This window comes from Camelus bactrianus, chromosome 19 (assembly GCF_048773025.1).
Source record: "Camelus bactrianus isolate YW-2024 breed Bactrian camel chromosome 19, ASM4877302v1, whole genome shotgun sequence".
NCBI lineage: Eukaryota > Metazoa > Chordata > Mammalia > Artiodactyla > Camelidae > Camelus > Camelus bactrianus.
The window spans coordinates 26,928,453-26,953,809 of record NC_133557.1 but is presented as its reverse complement, the minus strand read 5'-3'; positions in this window follow the sequence as shown (position 1 = coordinate 26,953,809).

Sequence of the window (25,357 nt, the reverse complement as noted above, 5' to 3'; positions counted from 1 at the left end):
AGCTTGCTCAGTCACTAAGAGTGTATTATGAGTACAACAGCTCACCTGACTCCAGTTCCCAGCCCTGCAGATTCTCGCCTGCACACCCAGGGGAGGGGGAAGGGCCCTGTCTCACCTGTAAAGCACTGCAGACACTTTAGGAAGGGCTTTGGTTGACTTTGCTTGGGTCACGTGCCCACTCTGACCGGTTCCTTCACCATGGCTCTAAGAAAGAAGTGCTCTTCTAGGACTAGTCTGTGTCACACCACCAACACGGCCAAGACGGGGAAGGAAGGGGGCGCAGGCCAAGTTTCCAGAATCAAGGGGAAGGAGGGCTTGCAGAACAAAGGAAAAAGTTAGCCTCCACGGAGGTTAACATAAGGCTGAGCGTCTGATGGGCATTTACAGAGAATCTGCCCTGGGCCACAGGCTTGTATCATGGGCCCCACAGGTCACGGACTGCTGGGATGTGTGTGAAAAGACCAAGCTCGTTCTAGATATAACTCACTTACATCTCGTAAGTGCTAATTTTGAGCTTGGTACATAATTTGGGGTGGGCAACAGTATGACTTTTTTTTTTTTTTTTTGCCTCTGGGTTGAATTTGATGGGAATAAAAGGGGAAAAAGCCTCCCAGTGAAGGAAGAGGCTGCTTGGTCCTGATCGAGGCTCAAAAGGCCGGCATCTCAGAGCACACAGCCACTTTACAGGGCAATAATGAGCTCGGCCTTCTGCTAGTGAATGGGAGGCAGAGATTAGCTATCTGGCTTTGGTTTTGAGCCAAAACATAACTCCATGGCACATTAATTTGACACAGAGAGCAGCTTTTCACTACTCATCACCGTAAGGTCCACATTGTAGAACGGCGGCAGTGTATTAACCTGAACTGCCATGCCTCCCGCGTGCCACAGACCACATGACTGAGCATGGCACTGGCATTTCTGATGAAGAGGTGGAATCAACATGAGGGCTACTTGCCTGTAAATTGGCTGCGTGTCCAAGAAAGTGTATGAGTTAAAGGTGATTAAATCTAGAATGGCAATGGCCGAATGCATTCTGGTGTAGCAACTACAAAAATACGTTTTTCCCCATATACTTAATGCAAGCAGAGTGTCTGTTACTTTCGCAGAGGCCTGTAGAATTCCTCTTCTAAAACCATAAGGAGGCTTCTTAGAGTTTTCAGAACAGGTGTCTTCCTGGCAGACATTCAATAACTTGAAAAAGGTTTATTTTAACAAGCAAGCTCCACTTCATTCTACAGGACCCTGAGAAGGTTGATTTTCAAAAGCCTTTTGAACTAAATTACAGCCATGCCCTGGCAGTCAGAATATGCAGAGTTTTTGCCTGTCTTTCTATTTGCCTGCCTGTGCCCAAATTAGGCAGAGTAAGGCTTACATATGTTGGCGATACCTGGGTTTAAAAAATTGAAAATTCACCTTCAGACACGTATGCTAAATTTGCTTATCCTCATGAACTCCAGCTGATGGGTGTGAGCAAGAAAGAACAGAGGGAGGAGGGAAGGAGACTGGGTGGCAAGTCAGATGCCCCAGGGGCCAGGAGTAAGATGATGGGTGGTTGCAGCATGTGGCCTCCAGATGGAGAACACAGAAGAAGGCTGCAGGGATGCTCATTACTGGGCGGCCCACAACCCGTGGACCTACTCTTACTCTGTAGAAATCAGTGTTTCACATCTTGAAGAGACATTAGAAACGCAGATTTTCATTGAGAACTACTGAGTCAAACTTTGTCAACTTAATTTACATTTTTCAAAGTGTGTGGACTTAAAACTCTGAGCTCTAAAATGCAAGATGGCAGTAATTTTCCATTTCTGGCATATACAGTGGAAGATGAGAGAATGGAGAGTTGTGACAGGTGTAACCATGGCTCCCCCCTAAAAACACCCACATGCTCACTCCTGAAACCTATGAGCATGTCGTTACCTTATATGCAGAAGGAACTTGGCAGATTTGACTAAGTTAAGGCTCTTGGGATGAGAAGATTAGTCTGTATTACTTAAGTGGGTCCAGTGCGGTCACGAGGGTTCTTCTAAGAGGGAAACAGACCAAATATTTATTTTTTATGATACCACAGTTATTCCCCACTTGACCCCATTCCAGGCACTTCCTCTGCCCTCTGACCTTCCTCTGACCCTCAGAACCTGACTGCATGGGCTCCATCCCTCATGCTCTGCAGCTGACTGTTTTCCAGGTGGGTTTGCCAAAGGAAGGCACCGGAGAGCAGAGGGTTAAAAGGGAAAGAGGTCAGGATACGTCTCTCCCAGTTTCTCACTGCCCAGTGCAAGTAGTTTGTTTATTATAAAGTCTCTGAGACTCTCTTACTGGCAGGATGAGCTACAGAATTTGCAGATCCTACTACAAAATAAAAATGCAGAGTCCCTTATTCATAAAGCCGTAATATGTGCTACCAAAGGTACTAAAATACAAAGCTTTTTCCTTTGTTTATGGTCTCTTTCATGACTTCTCATAGAGTTTCTTGGGTTGGGTTTGGTTTGGTTTTCGCTACTTAATGTCATTCTATATAAAAATAAAACAATAAAGTTTTAAATTACTAGCATGAATTTTAACAGTCCTTTTAATGCTATCCAATGCCAATTTTAGATAAAAATAAAGAAGCATTTAACTCACACATAGAATTATCAAAATTACACAATTGTTAGTTTGTGGTTCATACGTGCATGTGTGTTTTATTCTTACCAGCACAGTGAAAACACTGTAGAAAACTGACTCTGCTCTTTATTTCACGTGCTCTCTGTCCTGTACCTTCAGCTCACTGATGAGCAAGGAAGGGATGAAAGGAAAAGAAACTCTGGCTTTCCCCATCTTTTCCTTTCAGGTCATGTCCTCATTCTCAGCAGAAGTGGTTGTCTAGTTCAGGAAAGAAACACGAACAAGAAAGAGTATGACAGCATTCCTCGATTATCCGTGTTTCTTTAGGATGCCACTGTCGTCTTTCTGAATTCAAAGCAAGTTCTGGTTCAAATGGAAAACAGGACTTTCTACGGCTGCCTGTGCTCCAGCTTAATTAGTGACGGATGTAACACACTCACCCTGTACTTACTTTGAGTCTTGTTCAGTTTCTACACACTGTGTGTCCACCAGAATTCTGTGCCCGTGGGGCATGACCGGTGTTATATACAAATGGGGTGGCAAGGAGCGCTGGACACTCGTGTTGTGTGTACCTCTCTGCTCAAGCCATGCTCCGCTGTCCCACTGGAGTTAGAAACTGAAGTTCAGAGATAAAAGTATTAAGAATATCATAATGGCAACGGCACAGTGTGGGTCCTGTGGGTGCAGGAAGCTGTCTGATGCAGGAAGTAAAGGTAGGAGTTACTCATTACTGACATGCAGCTCAGGCCCCCACAGATGGTTGCACTGATCATGTCCAACACAAGGACACAAAGCGTTAAGTCTTATGAGTGTGGACTGAGATTTCTCCCTCCTCCAGTCCTAGTAAAGGGGGCAGGGGTCAAATCTTTGAGGCACTTTGAGAACCCCTGCTCTGCTATATTACATTCCTTCTCACACTCCTCTGCTTAATTTTTTTCATGGGCTTTATATGAAATTATTCCATGTATTTTGTTTGCTTGTTTGCTGTCTCCCTTCCTAGATAGAATGCACATTTCTTGAGAGGAGGAATTCCATCTATCTTATTCACTGCTCTACCCCCTGTACTACCCAGTTCCCCAGAGAAACAGAGTTAATAGGATGGATAGAGAGATAAACAGAGATGTGTAGACATATAGAAATACGAATATAAGATACAGAGATACAGACGTGCACAAGAGGGGATTTATTATAGGAACTGACTCATAAGGTTATGCAAGTCGACAAGCCCCACAATCTGTTGTCTACAAGCTAGAGGGCCAGGAAAGCCAGTGGTCCAATTCAGGCTGAGTCCAAGGGCCTGAGAACCAAGGGACCCAATGGTGACAGCACCAGTATCTGAAGGGCCCAGAACCAGGAGCTTGGATGTCTGAGGAAAGGAGAAGACGGACGTCCTAGCCCAAGAAAAAGAAATTTGCTCTTCCTTCACGTATTTGTTCCATCCGGGCCCCCAACAGGTTGGATGCTGCTGCCGATGCTGGTGAGGGTGAATCTCTTTACGCAGCCCACCAAATCCAGTGCGAATCTCCTCCAGAAACACCCCCCCAGACACACTCAGATAGAACACGTGCCAACTCTCTAAGCATCCCTTAGATCAGTCAGGCTGACACATAAAATCAACCACCATGCTCCCACACAGAGAAAAATCACCTGGCACAGGTAATGTTTCTTTAGGGAATTCATGAATAGTAGCAAGTTGGCACTGCTAATTGCTGTGAGCATTCTTTGAATCACCCTCTTTGTGGAAGACCCAAGACTGATAGTTTTTGTTATTTTTAAGTTGATTTCTAAAAGAGACTAAAGACTCATGCAATAAAAAAGTCCAACCTAAAGCAAATAAATCTCTGGAGAGACTCAAACAAAGACTGAGGGTGATATTTTGTAAGTGATGACTCCTAGTCAACAGATTTACAAAGACCCTTTTTTTTTTTCCTTCCTGTAACTTGTGAATGGCCTGAAGAATAACCCACGTCACTAGAGTGAGGAGGAGCTGGTAAATTACATCATTCACCACAGTTTTCCCAAATAGAGAAATACTCAAGAAAGCCATGTACTCATTGGATCTCCTGTTTCCAATTTAGAAGGTGAAGAGTTAGTGTGACTGTGTTTGTTGGTTGAGAACTTCTGAATTATTTACTATATAGCACAGGCTTGCTAATGGGAATAAACTGATATGCTAATTAAATACGCTATTGCAAGCTGGACTACAGCCAGTTTGCAAAAACTCAGGCATCAGCAAGCAGCAGATAATTATTGCTGATTAGAACCATAAACATTTTTAAGCTTTGGCTTCGATAGGTAAAATACCAAATTATTTCCTCTGTCCTGCACCCTCCTCCTGTGCATGTGAAAACCTCCCGACATAGGGCAATAGGTGAATTGGACAGTACTGGTTAAATCATAAGCCAATATTTACATCATACTTGTATTGTTAACAATCTAAGAAATGAGATGAAATATTTATTTTTAAACTTAGTGTCACTCTCTCTTGGTTTTAACAGATTTTCTCTTTTTTATTACAATAAGAACATATACTTGTACAAATACTGCAAAATAGAAACCGGCAAAAAGAAAATAGTAATCTGTAACATCACTACTCAAAGATAATTACTTTAAAAATGGTGTGTAGCTTTTCAGTCTTCATTCTGCATGCATTTAAAACAAAGTATCATAGTTAACAATATGTTTCATAACCTGCTTTTCTCAACCAACTAACGTAATATAAACGTATCTCATTTCATCACATATTATTCTATGGGTTTTTTAATAGCTACCTATTATTACATGCAACAAACATGTATTTTTTAAAGTCAATTCTTTATGACTAGATGTTTAGCATGTTTTCATAATTTTCCATTATAAATAATTCTGCAAATCAAATGTAGGAGAAGTACACTTCATGACTCGAGATAAGCAAAGAGTTTTAAAAGCAGGCAAGAGTTTTGAATGAAGTATCCCTGTCTGTGTAACCTATTTAGTGCAATTTTCTTTGACAGTTCTCTCAGTGGAAGCTGGTGTCCCAAAATCTGGATTACGTGGGTAGGAAAGTCATGTTGGAGGATGTATCAGGGAAGGGTGGGCGTGGGGGAGTAGCAAGAAGAAATGCAAATAATTTATTTAGAATGGATTGTTCCAGAATATCACTAAATTAACAGTGGGGTGGTGGGGGCTGACCTCCAAAAAATTGATTCTAAGAAGAGGTCCTCATTGTCTCAGAATCTGGCAAGGAGGAGATCAGGGGAGAAGGGAAAGATACAGGGATGTGCACAGAAGGGACAGAGATGGAAGAATTGGAGATGGTAGGGCAAAGAGCAAAAGGGCCTTGGAAAGAAGTGACGTATCTTTCTCATCTGAGCCTTGCTGCTCACTGTTCATCTTCTCCAGGGTGGCAGGAGAGACTTGGGAACTTGACTCAGCAGTGAGGCAGGTGAGCACCAGGTCCACTGGGGGCACCAGAACAGGGGGAGAAGAGGAGGTGGGGCCAGTCATTCTATTTAAGAGGTAAACACTCATCAGAGTTTGCCTCTAAGTAACCATTAGTACCCCAGCCCAGAGAGGAGCCGTATTAACCTCTGGTTCCTCTTTGCTGCACCTCCACCTCATTGAGGTAAAGCCCAGTAGTGTTTTACACTATTTAAAGCGGCTGAACACACCCCCAGCACATGCAGAAATGTTCTGACTCGCCTTAAGGTTTCCTCTTCGAGAATAATGCTTTTTTCTCGATACTCATTTTTAATTGCTCCTTTGAGGATTCTGAAACTCTTTCCTTGGATTTCTCATTATTCATCTCAAAGTACTATCTGATTTGCTATATTCAAGCTTTTATTTATATTTTTTAGGAGCCTTGACTCCATAACTTGAAAGATCAGGTTCTCTACCAGAGAAAGGCTGCCACATTTACAAAGCCCAGCAGGCTAGAGACTGGAACACAGAGGGGGTTGCACAGGAGTATAACCGAGGCAAGCAGACCAGCCACCAAGCGGCTCTGGGAAAGACGGCAGGTGTCCTGGTCCACCGGGACTGCAGGGCTGTGTGCGCTTACACACCAGTGTCCAACATTCCCTAAGGAGCCAGATCTTTGGCTTCCTGCCCATAGGCACCCTGACCTAGTGACCTTCAAGATGGAAAAGGACAAGCAGGGACAAGACGGGATGGAGAAAATCAGAGGCAATTCATTATGTTTAGCTTGGGGAATCTATGGAGGTAAGAGAGAGAAAGAGAGAGTCACAGACAGACGGGAGATTTACACAAACCAGTGGTTATCAACTAAGGGTTATCAACACCACTCCCCTCCCAGATAAGGGATTTTTGACAACGCCTGGAGATATTTTGGTTGTTGTCACTACACTGGAGGGAGGGTGGGCAGAAGGGTTACTGGCGTTGAATGAGTAGAGGCCAGGGATGCCACTAAACATTCTACAATGCACAGGACATTCCCCTCCCCATGGTAAAGAATAAGTCACTGCAAAATGTAAATAATACTGAGGTTTTGAAACTTTGATGTAGATTAAGTTGGCATGTAATTTCCCCCAAATTTAAAAAGCTGCATAAATATTCGCACTCCCAAATTGACTGGGACATCTGGTGGAAATAAGAACCACCAACATAATAATAATAATAGTAATTAGCATTTATGAAGCACTTACTGCGTGCCAAGCATTTTATAGGCATTGCATATTTAATAGTTTATTTCCTGTCCATGCACTAAATGATAGGTACTATTTAATATCTTTGAGGTACAGAGAGATAACTAAACAAATCTAAATTTCTGAGATTTTGTATAATTTCCTCCAAGTATCAGACAGCAATCACATTTCAGAGTGAGGATTCCCGCCCCCTTCTCCACTGTCCCGTTCTTTTCCCAAAGCCAGTGCTTTGCACTGTTCTGGTGGGAGGAGAGAGCAGGGAATGACAGGGGGAGGCAGGGATCATAGATAGATTTTGTCATAAACACAGACACAGGACTTTGGCAAGGCTGCTGCACGGGTGATCTCTGTGAAAAACCCCACATACCAGCAATAACCAGAAAATAAAATGTAAAAAGGTAACATTTAAAATAGCCAACTAAATCATGAACATCCAGGAAAAACACTAATGAGTGCAGGATTCTTAGGTAACATTGTAAACAGTTATTGGCAAATTTGGTAGAAAGCCTAAATAAATGGAGAGAGACACCCCGTGTGCTTGTGGACAGGAAGACTCATTAGCATAAAATGTTACACGTCTCCAAATTAATCAAAATTTAACTCAGTTTCAAGACCAATCCCAACAGGTTTTTTTCGTTGTAATCTGGCAAACTGATTAAAGGATTTTTACAGAAGAATAAATTACCAAAGCAGACTTTACCAAAGACAATCCAGAAGGAGACCAAGAAAGTGAAGTGATTTTTTTTTTTTTCCTGAGCATCCATCCAACTACGGGAATTAAGAGTGGGCAGTACAGCCCTGGGGAGTGATTAGTGGAGAAGAACAGAGAACCCCAAGCAGCATATTTTGAAGTTCAGTATCTGGGGCTGAAGTGTTTTGCAGCAAACAGTATTTAGACCATTAGTTATTATTTAAAAAAATAAATAAAATTAAATAAACACACATACAGGGAAATTGAATACCAAGGTGTGAAAAAAATTTTAAATACCTTAGAAGGAAATATTAATATGTACATATATATGTACATACATATACATGTATACATATATATATGATTTGGGTTCAAAGAAGAGTTTTTAAAGTAAAATGTAATAAAACACAAATCATCACATATTTTGATTATTTGACTATACTAAAATATAATTGTCCATCAAAAGACATTTTTAAAGTCTAAAAACACACTGTCAATTGGAGGAATTTATTTGTATGCAATAAAAAAGGGTTAGAGAATTAATATGCAGAAATTTAAAACCTTCTAAATTTCAGGAGGAAAAATAAATACAATCCAAAAGAAAAACTGATAGAAGTTACATATAGGAAATTCACAAAGAAGGAACTGGTAATGAATAATGAACATGTAACAAACAGCTTCAACTCAGAGTAAGCAGAGAAATGCAAAGTAAAATTGAAATGAGATACTATTTTATATCCAACACATGAACAAAACTCTTAGAAAAATCTGAATACCATCTTTAGGTAAGGCTGTGGCACAAAGGGAATCCAGATACACTGCTGGTGGGACTGCAAGTTGATACAACTACAGTGGACATCGTATTGGCAGTAACTAGTAAAGCCAATGATGTGAGTATCCACAGCTCAGCATTTGCCCTTTGAGTTGTAACCGTGTATGAAGAGACATGCTCGATAATGTTTGCAGCAACATTTGCATAATAGGAAAGAGGAGGAGAAATGAAAAGACTATCAATAGGAGAACAGGTAAGTTAGGAGTAGCCACATAATGGAATATTATATAAAAGGTAAAAATAAATGAGCCAGAGCTACACGTATCAACAGTACACCTTTCATAATGCCAATGGGAAGGGAAAAAAGCAAGCTGTTGAAGAATATGTACAAATTAGGCCATAGATATATTTTAAACTATGCAAACCTCTCTTATTGCTAAAGAAGCCTACTGATCATTGGCAGAAGTTTAACAGCAAATATGAATCCAAGACAATGGTTAACCCTTGACGTGGTGGGAGGAAGAGAAAAGTGGTCAAAAGAGAGGCTTCAAATTATGGGAAATAAGTTACTTTTTAAGTCAGGTAAACACAAAGACATTATTATTTACATCTTAATAAAACATATAAAATATAAACAATTACAACTTTAAAAATATAAGTGACTACCCCTGCCCCTTATCCAGTGAACCACTAAGTATGCCTGGTCACTGATGTGTGTTGTGCGGTGATGCTGGAGAGGGAGATGCATCCAGAAAACTCTTATTCCAACTTTCTTTGCTTTTAGGAAAACTGGCTGCTTTAGGTAATAGGCTTTGCTTGACTTTACTGCCCCTTTAGTGGATGAAGTTGGCCAAGCAGGTGGATTCCTTGTGTCCTCTCACTCCTAGCCTGGATCTTGTCCTTGGATCAAACCCTGGGTCATGAGATTCAAGCAAACCAGCTGTCTGTCCTTCACTTCTTATAACATGATATCTAATGGATATTTCCAAGGACAGTGTCCTACCAAACAATATTGGATCTCTATATACAGTTATGAAATATCCTCTCATATTTTGAAACGAGTGAAAATAAGTTAATAAAAACTCTACGATTAAAAAAAAAAAGCATGACCACATACAAAGCACTGTACTGCCTAATCTGTTCATGGGTCACTGTCAACACTCATAAGCCCACCTGGGGTGGGGGTGGGGGGTGGATACAACCCGCACCCAAGAACCCACTAACCACAGGCTGATTGGAAGTGATTATTCCCATTGCACAATACTGCAGGGCTGTGAAACAACAGAGGCTTGTCTTTATTTAAACTTTTAATAGTTTGTTCATTACAAATGTTTTCATTAGTTTAGATTTTTAAAAACACTTGCTTTATATATTATTTATCTTAATTACTGGGTATTTAGTGTCTCTTAAATTTTGTGCTCCAGAGTGAGTGACTCATGTCCTTCACCCTAACCCTGACCTTATCCAAGGCTCCCAGTTTGGTTGTTTGTTTTCATAGGAGACAGTCTCTAGCAGCAACTGAAAAGTCAAGTATAGTTTTCCCTGTTCTGACCTAAAACACATTCTGTCTGAACCCAGTGGCTAAAGTCACCTTTATTGTCAGTGATTCAGGCTAAATTTGCAAAGGGCATATCAAAGCAAACAATTGGGTAGATATAAAATTCAAACAAATCAAATTCAATTAGAGTGGCATTTATAGAGTGTCTTCTGTGTATAAGGCACAGGAGTAGGATCTCTGGGCAGCAGGAAGGGCTTACAAGGTTATACTAGGACATTCTGGCACTGTCACAAATATTCCCCTTTCCTCTGCAAGATGCTTAGATACTCATATTATGGTGGAGAAAAATTCTATAAATATATAGGAAAACAAATCTCTTACTCTCTGCCTTCCAATTAGCCAGGTCTTTGTTTAAAATCTGTTTATTCACTCCAGAGATCATATACAATTTGTGTGATATAAAAATAAAGCAAAGTAAAATCAAATAAATTACTCAACAAATATTTGTGGAGCACCCAGTATTTTCCAAGAGTAGTTCTGGACATGGGATGCAGTAATGAAGACCATACAGCATCTGGTCAGGTAAGGGACACAGACCAATCAGCACGAAATACACTAGAACATGTTAGTGCTTTGATGGAGGAGAAAGTGGGCTCAATGCCTAGGCTGGAACTTAACCCAGACTTGTGAATGGGTGTCAGAGAAAGCCTCCCACAGGAGACAGCATCCAAAACCTGAAAAGTAAGTAGGAGTTAATCACTGGGATGGATGCTGGGCAGGAAGCTGCATGAAAAAAGGACAATCAATAAATGTCAAAGCCAAGATGACTGAATGTTAGAATTATTTCACAGAGATATTAAAGCAGCCATCATAAAAATGCTTCCATCAGCAATTATTAGCACATTAGAAACATTGTTAAATAAAAGTCTCCGCAAAGAAACAGACATAGTATAAGAGAAACAGAGCATATCAAGAGGAATCAAATGAACGTTTTTGAATTGAAAAGTTCAAGAACCAAAAACTTTAAAAACTCAATGAATGAACTTATTTAGCATCAGAGTAGAGAGGGAAGAGCAAAGAAATACTGAACTTAAAGAAAGAACAACAGAAATTACTCAATCTGAACAACAGAAACAGAGTAGACAGGGGCAGAAGGGGGCGGAAAGGGGGTTGAGGGGTCCTGTGGAACCAAATAAAATATTTAACCTTCATGCCCTTAGAGTTTCAGAAAGAGAGGGAAAAAAGGGCAGGGATCAAGAAATATTTGAAGAAACAATGGCTGAAAATTTTTCAAATTTGGCAAAAGATAAAAATCTACAGTGGCAAACAGCTCAGTTAACTCCAAAGAGGATAAACCAAAAGAAGTCCATGCCATGACATATGATAGTCAAATTTCTGAAAACTAAAGGCAAAGAAAAAATTTTAAAAGTAGTGAAAGAGAAATAACATGTCACATACGGTGGAAACCACTACTTTCTCATGAGAAATCATGGAGGCCAAAAGGAAATGACACAGTATAGTTCAAGTACTGAAAGAAAATAACAGACAACACAGGGTCCTTTACCCAACACAACTATCCTGCAGGAATAAAGGAGAAATGGGCATTCTCAGATGAAGGGCAGCTAAGAGAATTTGCCATCAGCAGACCTGCCCTAGAAGAATAGCTGAAGGAAGTGATCTAATCAGAAAGGAAATGATAAAAGAAGGAAACTTGGACTATGAGGAAGGAAGAAGGAATACTCTAAGCAAAAATGTGGATAAATGGAATACCCTTTACTACTCTAGAGTTTTCTATATTATGTTGATGGTGGAAGCAAAAATCATACATACTTGTCTAGTGTGGTTCTGAATGTATGTAGAGAAGATATTCAAGATGGTTATATTATAAATAGGGGAGGGTAAAGGGACTTCATAGGAGATTAGGTTTTTATGCTTCAGTTGGACTGGCCGAATGACAAGTCCAGGAGGCGGTGGAATTCTAGGTGTGCTTTCCTTTTTAAGTTAAGTAGAAAGTATTCACCCTCTGGTCTCCATTACTTCTGACTGTTGTCACCATGATGTTCACATCATTGATTAGAGTCTTCATCTCTTCTTTACCTCACATAGTTAATAAGTCATGACTGACTAGAGCAGAGAATTTCTCTTCTGATAGTTCTCCATCTTTTCCTACACAAGATCCTTGGGCTATCCACCCCTCTCTCCTCTCCAAGGAAAACAGAAGCCGTTATCTTTGTCACTGACCTTTGGGAATGAAGAGAGCTCAGGAGTTTACATTGTTCTCTTTTGCTAGAAAGACCCCTCCCTCTTGGCAAGCTGTCGAGTCCTAAATGCGGGAATTGCAGGTGAGATGGGCCACGGTGGTCCTGGACACCGTCCTCCATCTCCCGCGGAGAGAGCAGTTGGTTCCAAAACAATCTTTTCTCTTTCCTGGATTCCCCGGGTTAATTTAACAGAACCCATCCCTCATGTCAGAATACCAACTGTCTGTTCCAAGGAACTTCACCGCTTTAACTGTGAATGTTGAATGTTGTTTTAGGTCAATTACATTAGTAAGGTTAATCAGTTCCAGGCTGGAAGTTCTGAGTCACCAAATCTACACTAATCATAATTCATAAAAAGTTCAAAGCTCACACAGGAGGGTACGCACTGCATGTCAGCTCCACCGCAGAAGGTTACCACACAATGATAATAATAATGATGATGATCATGATGATGGTAGTAATAATCCCTTATATTTACATTGTTCTTTATATTTTTTCAAATACTTCCCAATGCATTATCTCATTTGTGCTGCACCATCAATCACCTATACTATCATGCTTCCTTTCAGGAGAGATAAAGTCAACAAACTGTAAAAAATGACAAATCTCCAAATTCACCTGATACTTAGTTCCTGAGCCCATGTGGGATAAAGAAATTGATTTTAGTCCACAGGCAAAAGATGAATCACTTAGCGTGAATCAAACGTTGAAAGAACATATTCACGGAATACATGATTTACTAAGACAGATGCTTAGAAATCATCAGTGCCCACCTCCCCCTCTTGCTTGCTCAGTGTCAACCACTTATTTTACTGCTTGAATATTTTTACATTTGTTTAGTCCCTACTTCTCTGGGTGCATTTCCCATTCTTCCCAACTACTCACTCTTACAGTCAACTCCAGCCAGAAGGTTAGTTCTTTAAGCTGTTCCTCCTTCCTTTTAATCCGATTTCCTTTGCCAGGAATGCCAAACTATGTCTATATCTATATCTACATTTGTCCCTACAGATTGATATGGAGATATATGCATATGTATCACCTTGCAGATGTACAGATATGTACATATATATACATACATAACACCTCCAGTCACCTCAGAATTCCTCCTCTGCAATTCCAAACAGCACGTGATCGTCTTACTTAGTCACTCTTTTCTTATGAATTCATTGCCCAAATCCAGAACGTCTCTGCCCTGTGGGAAGGCCACAAGTACACTCAAAGGTCAGCTATTTTGAGACTATTCAAGAATATCTTTCAGGACGGTCTCAAATCTTCAGTATTACTTTTCTGCGAGTGTTGGCAGATGGTGCTGACTTCACAGTCTGTGGGCCAGAGATCTTCACAGTTTTCAAACAGACAGACACACACACACACACACCCCTAAATCACTTGCCTCTTACATCAAACTTTTCTAATATCTTTTATCTCTGGTCTCTAGGCCTTCAGATGACCTAGCTGATTTATGTATTTTTTTTCCTTTGACCACAGGTCTATTGAGATTGTATATAACCCAAGGGAAAGTGAAAAGTAAATTTTTCAGTAAATAGCCAGGTGGGAAATCGGTTAGACTTTGACGACTCCACAGTTTCCATCACAACTACCCAACTGCCTCCTGGCATGGACGCAGACACACGCATCATGTAAATAAATGAATGTGGCTGTGTTCCAATAAAACTTTATTGATGGACAGTACATTTTGAATTGCATGTAATTCTCATGTGTCAAAGAATACTTTTTCAACCCTTTACAGATTGTAAAAACCATTCATGTGAAAAGCTCGCAGCTCTTCACACACAGGCGGCAGGACGACGTGGCTCACCAGTTAATATTTTGCCGATCCCTGCTGCAACCACGCATCTGACTCCTTTTACGTGCAGAAAAATGATTTTGAGACTATAGAGTAATGGACTGGATGTGTTCCTATCTTCCCCAAATTCATATGTTAACCGTTCCTTCCCAATGTGATGGTATTTGGAGGTGGGGGCCTTTGCGGGGTGATTAGGTCACATGGGCAGAGCCCCCATGAGTGGGGTTAGTGCTCTTATAAAATAGATACGGAGAGTTTCCTTGGCTCTTCCACCACGTGAGAACACAGTGAGAAGTCAGCAATCTGTGACCCAAGAGAGGTTCCCTTAACAAACACAAAATCTGGCGGTGCCTTAATCTTGGATTTCCCAGCCTCCATAACTGTGAGAAGTAAACTCATGTTTATAAACCATCACGTAGTTTGTTAAAGAAGCCCTAACAGATGAAGACGTACAGGAACCAAGATTTAAACCCAAACCTCCACTCTTTTCTTATCTAGATTTTTCAGGTGAAAGGTATGGTTTTATGCTGGGGACTCCATAGAAATATTTTATTTAACTCCTTGTTAAATAATTGTGTGTACTGACAACTTGAATGTGATTTACCTCTAGAAGATCCCCTGAGAGAAATGGACATTCTTATCACGTGCATGTGAGTGCATACATTTGATATACATCCATGTCATTTGGTCCAGTAATTTGTTCTACAGAGTTGGAATTTAGGATTTAAAAAAGATACATGATTTCCCCAATGTGACAGAGATAACTGGTGTTGAAAATGGAAATGGAATGGAATGTAATTACCACTCGACTTCTAGGGTCCAGATATCACTGTTTATGATGGTGACACAGATGAGAGACCACCAGTGTTGGTGGATATGGAGGGATGGCTCACCCACATTAGGCTTCCGCCTCAAGTGCTAGTGCAGTGACTACAGGATGGAAGAAATGTAGCTAAACAGTACATCGTGGTTCAGCAATAATGTCATTGCTATTATTTATCTGTCTGTTTGTTTTTACTAACATACAATGTGCCTGTGGGAAGAATTCCTGAAAGACTTAATACAAATCGCTAATGAGGAAATGACAGCGAAGCACACGGACACTACACGGGCTATAGGGTAGTCTCCATCGGCCCCTCCAGGTCAGCTCTGAATTCTGGGAGCTGACTTCTCTGATCTGCATTACCAGCCTCTCGTCAGATTTGTCCACAGGAGTCACAAAATGTAGAGTGGTTTTTCTCTCTCTGTCCTTCATGCTAACGTCAGTGTGGCAAGGTTCGTTTTTCTTCCACTCAAGGCTATAGCCCCTTTCTCAAGATTTATCAGGTTCTGGAAATATCTCCCCTCCGGCCCCTCACATCTAAAGGTGAAGAGGTGAACTGGTGTGATTAGCTCTTGAATATTTCTATTTGACATCATTTCCCATCATTTCCCTTAACTCTACCTACATCTTTGTAAGCTGTCCATTCATTAACACCTTTCCAATGGCCTCTTCTGACTAGCCATCCGTTTCCCATCAAGACCCTGACTGAAATACAACATATGTCAAATTTTAGGTTCAGAATGCACTCCCATCGTAAAAAACTGAAAAATGAGCTATAACTCCTACTTTAATAAAAAGATTTCAAACTCCATCTTAATCTTTTAACTTCATTTTATAGCTTCTGCTGGAATCTTCCTATTAAAGATAACCTTGAGAATTAAAAATAGATATATTCTCTTTCCATATCTATGCATATGCAAATCTATAAAGTTTGGGGTATTACAACACATGATATTAAATATGGATTAAGACTCTAGATATTAATTATTATACAGTAAAGACAAAAGTAAGGAAACAATTATTTAAGTTCTAGTAACTCCTTCTTTCTAATGGGCAAGATGTGATGTCTGACTTTTAAATAAACAAGCATTATTTCTCCCCAAAAGTTAAATAATCTCCTACTGCACTTTGACACTTTCATTACAATCAAGAACAAAAACAAAGAAATTCTCTTGCACTACGCTACCTCATGGAAAACCAAGTGAAATCCTTTTTAAAAAATGATATTCAGTAACTTTTATTTTGAAAGTTAAACCAAGAAATTACAGAAAAGTTAGTTATAGACAACATTGTTTTATCCAGGACTAAGTTTACAGTTTCTAATACTATCCAGGCCTATGGAGTGTTGGTGGGGAGGAAAAAAAAAAAACCAAATTAAGATGATTTCAGGCAGGATCAAGATGGTGGAGTAGGAAGACCCTGAGCTTACCTCCTCCCATGGATACAACAAAACTACAACTACATAGAGAACGACTGTCTCAGAGAATGACCTAAAAACTAGCAGAACAGCTCTTCCCAGCTAAGGACATAGAGGAAAGAAAAAAAAAGAACACCTCAGGATGGGTAGGAGAGGAAGAGACGCAATCCAGGCAGGACTCACACCGCCGGTGGCAACAAAGATGAAGGGGTATCACAACCCCAAAGCCCTCCCTCAGGAGTGAGGGCTTGGAGCCCCCACACTGGGCGCCCCAGCCCTGGGGCTGGCACTGGGGAGATGAGCCCCACTGGTGAGTTTTGAAACCCAGCAAGGCTTACGACCCCGGGGGGGCTGGAGGGCTGCAGAAAATCGAGACTCCACTCTTACAGGGCTCATGCACAAACTCACTTTTCTCTGAGTCCAGCACAGAGGTAGCGGACTGAAAAATGTCCGGCTCTCTAACCAACTTGCCAAGACGACCCTAGCACGTTCCCAGCTCGCACCAGTAATTTTCCATGATAGAAATTAATAAAGATCAGAGTGGAAATAAATAAAATAGAGACTATCGGTGTTATTGCATGCTTCCATTGGGATGCATCTAATTAATATATTAGTGGCCATTGATGATCACCGCCTATATTTATTATTGTGCTAAGGACATGTAAAATGTTAGTATTATAATTCTATAGTTTCCTCTTCCTTTATTAGATTGATATGTCTACAGAGAGAAGCATTTATCAGAGACTGAGTTACTATTTGAACAAAAAAGGCCGGTCAAATTTTTCATTTTCCCCTTTAATTACCTATTTTTAGAATAATAAATTGGCTCCCCAATAGCCTCTAAAACAAACAAGTGAGTTTTAAAGTATCATTATGAATTCATGGGCTTTTAATATATGTAATATATTTCAATTTATTACGTTTATTATTCATATTGGCATGCAAGTTAGTACACCTGTGGTCTCTTAAGATGGCTTGCAAATACCCAAATACCTTCTTTTTAAGATTTTTTTTTTCGTAATTTGTTTTAAAAATTTTAAAGCAACTTTGTTTAGATATAATCCACATACTGTACCTTTTACCATGTAAAGTGTACAATTAAGTGGGTTTTAGTATATTTACAGACTTGTACAACCATTATCACAATCTAATTGTTTGTCACTGCAAAAAGAAACTCCATTTCAATTAGCAGTCTCTCTTCAATCTCCCTTTGCCCACAGTCCCATGCGTACATTAATCTATTTTCTGTCTCTAAAAGTTTGCTTATTCCAGAAAATTCATATCCATGAAAACATACAATATGTGGTCTTCTCTCTCTGGTTTCCTTCACTTAACCTAATATTTTCAAGGTTCATCTATGCTTAGCATGCACCAATACTTCATTTCTTTTTATTTCCAAGCACTGTTCTATTATGTGAATGTATCACATTTTATTCATCTGGTCACTGGCTGATGGAGACTGGGGCTGTTTCCAGTTTGAACTGTTAGGAATAATGCTGCTATAAGCTTTTGTGTAGGTGTGTTTATGTTAGTGTGTGTTTTTGTTTCTTTTGGGTATGTACATAGGGATGGAATTGCTGAGTACTGCCAAACTGTTTTCCAAAGTTTCGACTGTACCATTTTACATCACTACCAGCTGCATGTGAGGGTTCCAACTTCTCAACATCTTCACCAACACTTATTTTTATCTCTCTTTTCAATTACAGCCATCCTATTGGGTACGATGTGGTATTTGTGATATTTGTGGTTTTTGAAGATCCTACTTCTTTGTTTAAATATTTCATTTAGTGAATATTTACTATAACATCCAGATAATCAGATACTGCTCTAGGACGGCACACTCTGCAGGCTAGAAATATGAGACCCCTCTACGATTGCTGCATAGTGAAAGTTCTTGGTATTTTTAACTTACAATAAAAAAAGAAATAAAATCATCTTTGTTTTAATCTGAGTTTTGATTACTTTGCAATCTTGGAATTTTTTTTATACCTCAATATATATGTAGCTATTCAATAAGGCATTAACTATAGCAATTCTTATAATTTAAAAGACACTTATATCAGGTAGTAAAGATACAATATTAAAAAGTTCAATTAGGTCTGAGGTTTTATAGACCATGAATTAACGGCATCAGGGGCTCCACAAAGCTAATTAATTTGCTTAAGGTAGTTAAACAAGAATATGGTCAAGTCAGAACTACCTCTAAAATGACTAAAGATGCCAGTGTGACAGGTCAGCGTGATTACACAGCCAACATGCCCAGAATGCAGCTGTTGGGATGAGAGCTCAGGTTTGCCCTGCACTGACAGATCTGGGAACAGGAACCCCGCAAATCAGAAACAAACGTATCTGGCTGAAGGTCAATAATAGAGGCCCAACTGGCGCTTCCTCTTATGAAGTTTTATGTAAAAGACATTTGTGTTATAGTTAATTTTTTATCAGTTATTTTGAGTCAGACCCTATCTACACATTTTGCAGATGTTGCTTCAAGTCACTGTCACAACAACCGTATTTTGTAGGCACTATTCCCATTTTACAGATTTGAGGACTATTGAGACTTAGAGGAGTTACGTGACCAATAAGTGGAAGAACCAGAGATAAAGTCTAGATCTAGCCTTCCTCGAGCTTGGTGCCGCCTGCCTGTGGCCACGTCCTAGAAACCTATGTCCTAGATGGGTGTTTAGGGACCCCACCCCAGCAGGTGGGCACAGTAATGTGACAAAGTTCATGCTTGTCCCCAAACCACATCTCTTGCTTGAGAAAGACACAGGCTCAGGAGGAGGGAGAGGGAGACATCAAGCCGGCTTGCTGTCCAGACCTGCTCCCCTGCCCTCATGACTTTACACTACGCATTAGCACCACGTTGAGAACTTCACAGAAGAATTTCAATTAATCTTTGCCATTAGGGAGGTACTATTAGGATTTCCATTGTAGAGATGAGTAAATGAAAGCTCGGAGGTAGCATGAAACCGACGAATTCCTGCAGGTACTACCTTAAGTAGTAACACCGTTACTTAGATGAACGCCTGGTTCCGACTGTCTCCGACCTTCCAAACACAGGTATAAATGCAACCCTCAAACTGAAATGTAAAGAAGCATGATGCCACTTAGCTTTTTGTGGGTTCTCAGTTTCCTCCCCTGTAAAGGGAGGTTAATAGCCTCCTCACTGGCAGAAATCTTGGGAAGCTTAAATGATACAATGTAAGCAATTAACATACCAGCCAATCAGGTTCCCTGATCCTGAAATAAATGTTCTCTGTGAAAGCATGCCATTGCAGCCAGTCATTCATACACCAACAAACACTCATTCAGGGCCTACAGCTAAAACAGACCACAATTCACGGGGTTGGCGAATGAAACCTATGTGGATAATTGAAAAATTTGTATTCCAGTTCCTCTCTGCTCACCTTAGAAGAGGTCAGGCTAAAGGGAATTCTTAGGTTTTGTCAAGTAGACGAATGAATGTTACCCTGAAACCGGCAGCTTGGGAGGCAATACAGCGTAAACAGCACCGACACGGAACCAGCCGATCTGGGGCAAGTTGCTGACTCTTTCTGCCTTGAATTCCTCAACTCTCAAACCGGAATTTAAAAATAATCGTGCAACAATAGTAACTGGACAACAAAAATAACTGTATAATAAAATAACTGTACGGCAATAATAACTGTGGTGTGGATTATCTGAATTAACATATCTCAAGTACTGCTTTAAGGGACAGTAAGTGGCACAAAGTTAATTTACTCTGACAGGGTTACCTATTAATAGCTTGGCCTGGGTTTCAGACACATCTCTGCCACTTGCATAATGACAGCAAGTGACTTCTTTTTTTGGAGCTACAGTGTCTCTAGCTTTAAAAAATTTTTTTTGATTACCTTGAAATAGTACTTACTAAGCAATTTCTCTTTGCCAGAAAGCCTTCTAAGCTCTGCAGATAAAGAAGTGAGTAAGACAGCAAGACCCCCGCCCTCGCAGACTGGCATCTTAGCGGAAAGAGCAAAAACCTAAGAAGCAACAGGCATAGAAACAGCAAAGTACTTTCTTGTTACAGAATGTGCACAAACACAACAGCAACAAACCCAGGGTGATGCAACAGAGAGAGGCTCCCCGGGGCGCCGGGGAGGCAACTTTCCTTAGGGAAGAGCCCTCCCCTCCCCCAAGGAACCTGCACTGGGTGAATGATGAGCTGACGCCAGTCACGCAGAGTCTGGGCCAAGACCATCCCAACCAGAGGGCACAACAGACATAAAGCACGAACCAGCAGGTCTTTGGGAGAGAGAGTCAACCCATGAAGCAAGTCTAAATTTTCCTCATCTTTCTTCCACTTCTCGTTTTTCACATTTTAACATGTGGACAACCGCGACCCCCTTGCAGTATTTTTTTTAAGATAAAGTGACACGACTTAAGAAGAACATCAGAGTGATGTTTTAGATACAGTAAGCACTCAATGTATGTTTATTTCCTGCCCCTAACTTGGGCCACTGTTGGGTCCTCATCATCTACCCCTGAAATGGCACTTAAATCACAAACGTCTTACAGAGAACAGGCTGTGTGATGTGCTTTTTATTCTGTGAGTACCACTTATTAACGTGCTGGGAGGGACGCTAAATGACTGAAATCTCTTTGTGATTTGTCTTTCCAATCCCATTCTGATTTAAAGGTTTAATTCCCAACCCTGTCATCATCCCGATTTTAAAGCTTCATGCTTAAACTGGCACAAAGTCAAGAAATGCTTCCGAAAAATGAATAGGTACCAGAGATAATAAAATTAGATGTCAGTGCATTAAACCTTTTTCTCCCCATGGCTGGCCATCACAAAATATCATAAAATCTGTCATAATAAAGGGCAATACCTTATAAATGAGCTGATGGGGCATAAAAAGGATGTAGATGATTTATATTCTATCAACCAATGAGATGGGCAAGCTGTTCCTTTGACGGCACCCAACTTTTTAATATTTACGGACAGGTGAGTATAACACAGAGACAACCTGGGAGGGAAAAATCTAAATAAGAGTTAACTAACTGTTGAAAATAAACTAAATAACTAAATGATTATTCCAAATTGTCCGATGATCTAGGAAGAATTAATACTTTATCTCTTGAGGTTCAAAAAATTCATCCTCTATTATTTCCATTAATCTCCACACATTTCAACACCTCTTAAAAAGTTATCCTGGGCACTCCAAATTATAGCATCAATCCCAAAGTGCCCCAAAACAGGTGACAAAATTCTGTTGATGCTTTGGTTGCGATTAGGCTGACAATGGCCATAGCAACTACATACTGAATGGTAACCACACGTCAGGAATCTTACGAAAGACCTTCGCATCTGCGGCAGAGAAAGCAGCGGTCACCCAGCATCTTATTTATTTTGCATTTTCAGCGTCCTTACAGTTACGCAAAGTCATCTGAGCACTTCGGACCAACGTCTGGGGCTTGGGTCACATTCAGATTAGGCAGTGAAAATACATGACTCTCCAGCTGTCCCCTCTTTCACTGCAGGGCAGGTGATGCCACAGCCATGAAACCCTCCATGAGCCTGGATCCGGGAACCACCGGACGGACCAGAAGCCTGGCAGGCTGAGCTGGGCAGGAGGCATACTGAAAAAAAAATCTCTGTAGTCTTAAACCACTGAGGTTTGGAAATTAATTTGTTACTGAATCATAACCCAGCCTGTCCTGACAATAACATCTCATTAAATTCCTCCAAACAGCCGTGAGGAAAGCAGTGTGATATCTCTTTTACAGATGAAGACAGTGAGGCATAGCCAGTAACCTACTCAGGGCTAAGCAGCTATTTAGTGGAAAAGCTCAGGAATGGCAATCAAAGCTGAGATGACAGAAACTCAGCTCCTTGAAAAGTGGGAAAAGCATAATATTGGGTCTAGGCTGCCGTGGTCCAAATTCTGGCTTCATGCCAGGATGAAGTAACCTCAGCCTTTTCTGCATCTCACACTTTCCCGGCTAGAAAATAAAGGTAACCTCTGCATATGTCTAACCAGTTTCGATAAGAGGATTAAGGGAGTTGATACATGTTAAATGCTTAGAACTGTGCCTGGTACATAAGGTTAATTATTGCCATTACTGCTAACCTTGGCTATCCAAGAACCAGAGAAAAATAAATAAATTCACAAAGGAGAGCATTCTTGTATACTGGGTGCCCAAACCTCCCTCGTTTTACAAGTCAGGAAACTGAGGCCCAAGAAGTTTACTAACTTGTCCAAGGGCACAAAGCAGAAGAAAACCCAGACCTTTCTTCACAGCCCAGTGGGTTTCCACTCACTTTGCTGATTCTGGCTCTAATGAGGTCAAGACCGGGGAAGGAAACAGCAAAGACAATTCTTTGTCACTTTCAAACCAGTCTGCATGTGCTTGGTTTCTTCCCCCTCCAAAAGTGCTGAGGAAAGCCTTGCTCATCATTTAAATAATGCAGTTCTTACGAAATATAGCAGGTAAGGGGAAAGCTACCCTCAGTCTAACAAAAGAATTCATTGCTGCAGGCCTGATGACAATATTCCTTCCTCTGTTTGTCTTTAATGTGGCATTTCTGATGCCTGGAGATTTTGTCAGGTGTGTTAAGAGAGTGATAAGGTACAGGCAGGGGTAGCTGAGCATTCCAAACAAATAATTCAGTCTTCCTAATGAGAAGAGATGAGAAGGGGGGGAAGGAGGGAGAGAAGGGAGAGGAGAAAGAAAGAAAGAGAAAGAAACCAAGAAACCAAGAAATAAATCAAGAAAGAAAGGAGAGAGAGAGAGAGAGAAAGGGAGGGAGGGAGGGAGGGAGAGAGAGAGAGGAAAGAAAGAAGGAAGGAAGGAAGGAAGGAAGGAAGGAAGGAAGGAAGGAAGGAAGGAAGAAAGAAAAAGAAAGAAAGAAAGAAAGAAAGAAAGAAAGAAAGAAAGAAAGAAAGAAAGAAAGAAAGAAAGAAAGAAAGAAAGAAAGAAAGAAAGAAGGAAAGAAAGGAAAATTAAACCCTCTCTGTTGCTCTTCCACAGCCACCATGGATCTTCTAGTTGGAAGCTGGAGCCACATCTCTAACTGCAGCTGCTGAATAGCTGTTATGGGCATTTGAACACTTCAAAAACACATTAAACCTTCGCTACACCTGTAGGTATAGAAGTGACATAAATTAGACACAACCGTCCATTGCAAGTGCTATGATGGTGCCTGCTTTTATTTTCGTCCTCTCCTGGGATTTGCTACACAACAGACTGCAAAGGATTTACTTAGTAAGATGGTGTTTTACCTTGTTTTTTTTTTTTTTTTTTCCTTCCAAAATTAGTCTACCACCTGTTTTGTCACTTTGGTATCCTGTGTCGTCATGTCTGGGAGTCTTCCCTAAAACTCTCATCACCTACTCCCTGTTTGGATTCTTGTAAATGGAGAGACGGCTATTTGACAGCTGAAATGAAGGAGACCTTGGCTGAACCGCATCCAATCTTTGTTTTTCTCCCAGCTGCTCTCCCAGATGACACCCACCACTAGTGAAGTTGACATTTTGGGGGAAAATAAACTTGATTCCAAAATTATGGCAACATCTCCAATGGGATGTCTGGTATATACTAGGATCTATTCTGGGAAGATTTTTGAAAAAATAATGAAAAATGTTCAGAAGACTTGAGCCTCCTAAAATAGTCAGAATGACAGCTAATTAGTTGTTTAACAACGTTTTAAACTTTTCTCCCAAGCACCCTGCTGTGGCGTAAATACAAAGAATTCCTTGATTCGAGTATGTGGATCCACTCACTCACCAGGTATCCATGGGACCCCTACTAGTTTAGGCATAGAGCTAGTTTCTACAGATGTAAAAGTGAGACAGGCCTGATCTGATCAAGTGAAGCTTTTGTTCTAGAAGAGGAGAGAGACAAGAGAGAAATCAAGGTAATGTAAAGGAGGTAACTATGATGGGGGAAATACACAGAGAATGACCAGGGTCATTAGGAGAAGACTCTATAGTGAAAAGGATAAGCCCAGTGAAGGACCTCGTGAATAAGTAAGCATTTTAGCTTCAAGGACTAGTCTAGGCTGAGCCCTGAGGAGGGAGACGACGTAGAATGAACAGGAATCAGTGACATGGTTGGTAACTACACTTATTATTCTATACGTATTATACACTGTACTGACCGTATTTATTATAGTATACTTACAGAATACTTACTGACTACTGTATTTAGTATATTTATTATGCCATATTAGAGTGTAACAATATAAGTATGTTACTATATTATACTATATTATATTACTGTATTACTATTTATCAGGGAATTCCAGATGAGCTCAAGTCAAAATCCAGATCCTGGTTGTTTATAGAACTGTGGGTTATTTGCTAGAGATTATACCTGGATAATCTGTCTATTCATTTATTCCCTGAGCAAGTAATTCTGACTTTGCACCTGCACCAGATCCTGGGGCAGTTTCTCTCATAGTTGTGTGCAGGGACTCTTATGGGGTGCACTAAAGTGAAGATTCTGGGCCTGCAGAGGGCGACCCAGGGAGCAAAAGCCTCTTCAGATGGAACGTGGGGAGTGGAATCATCGAAAGAGATCCCTAGTTCAGGTGATTCCTCCGGACACAGAAGCCCGGGAGATTCTGCACCAGAACACACGTCTGAGTCCTGGTGGCTCTGCCTGGGTTCCACACTCACACTGGAATGAGGAGAGTCATTAATAGCCTTCCCACGACCTCTTATAACACTAGACGGTGGTTACCCCTCGAAAGCAGGGAAACAATTACCCAAACAACAGAGAAGAAATGAGGGAAGGGAATTCAAGATGAGATGCTCCTATCACAAAATAAGACATGTCTCAGGTAGAGAAACTGGAACATAGGCACTGTTTCATTTG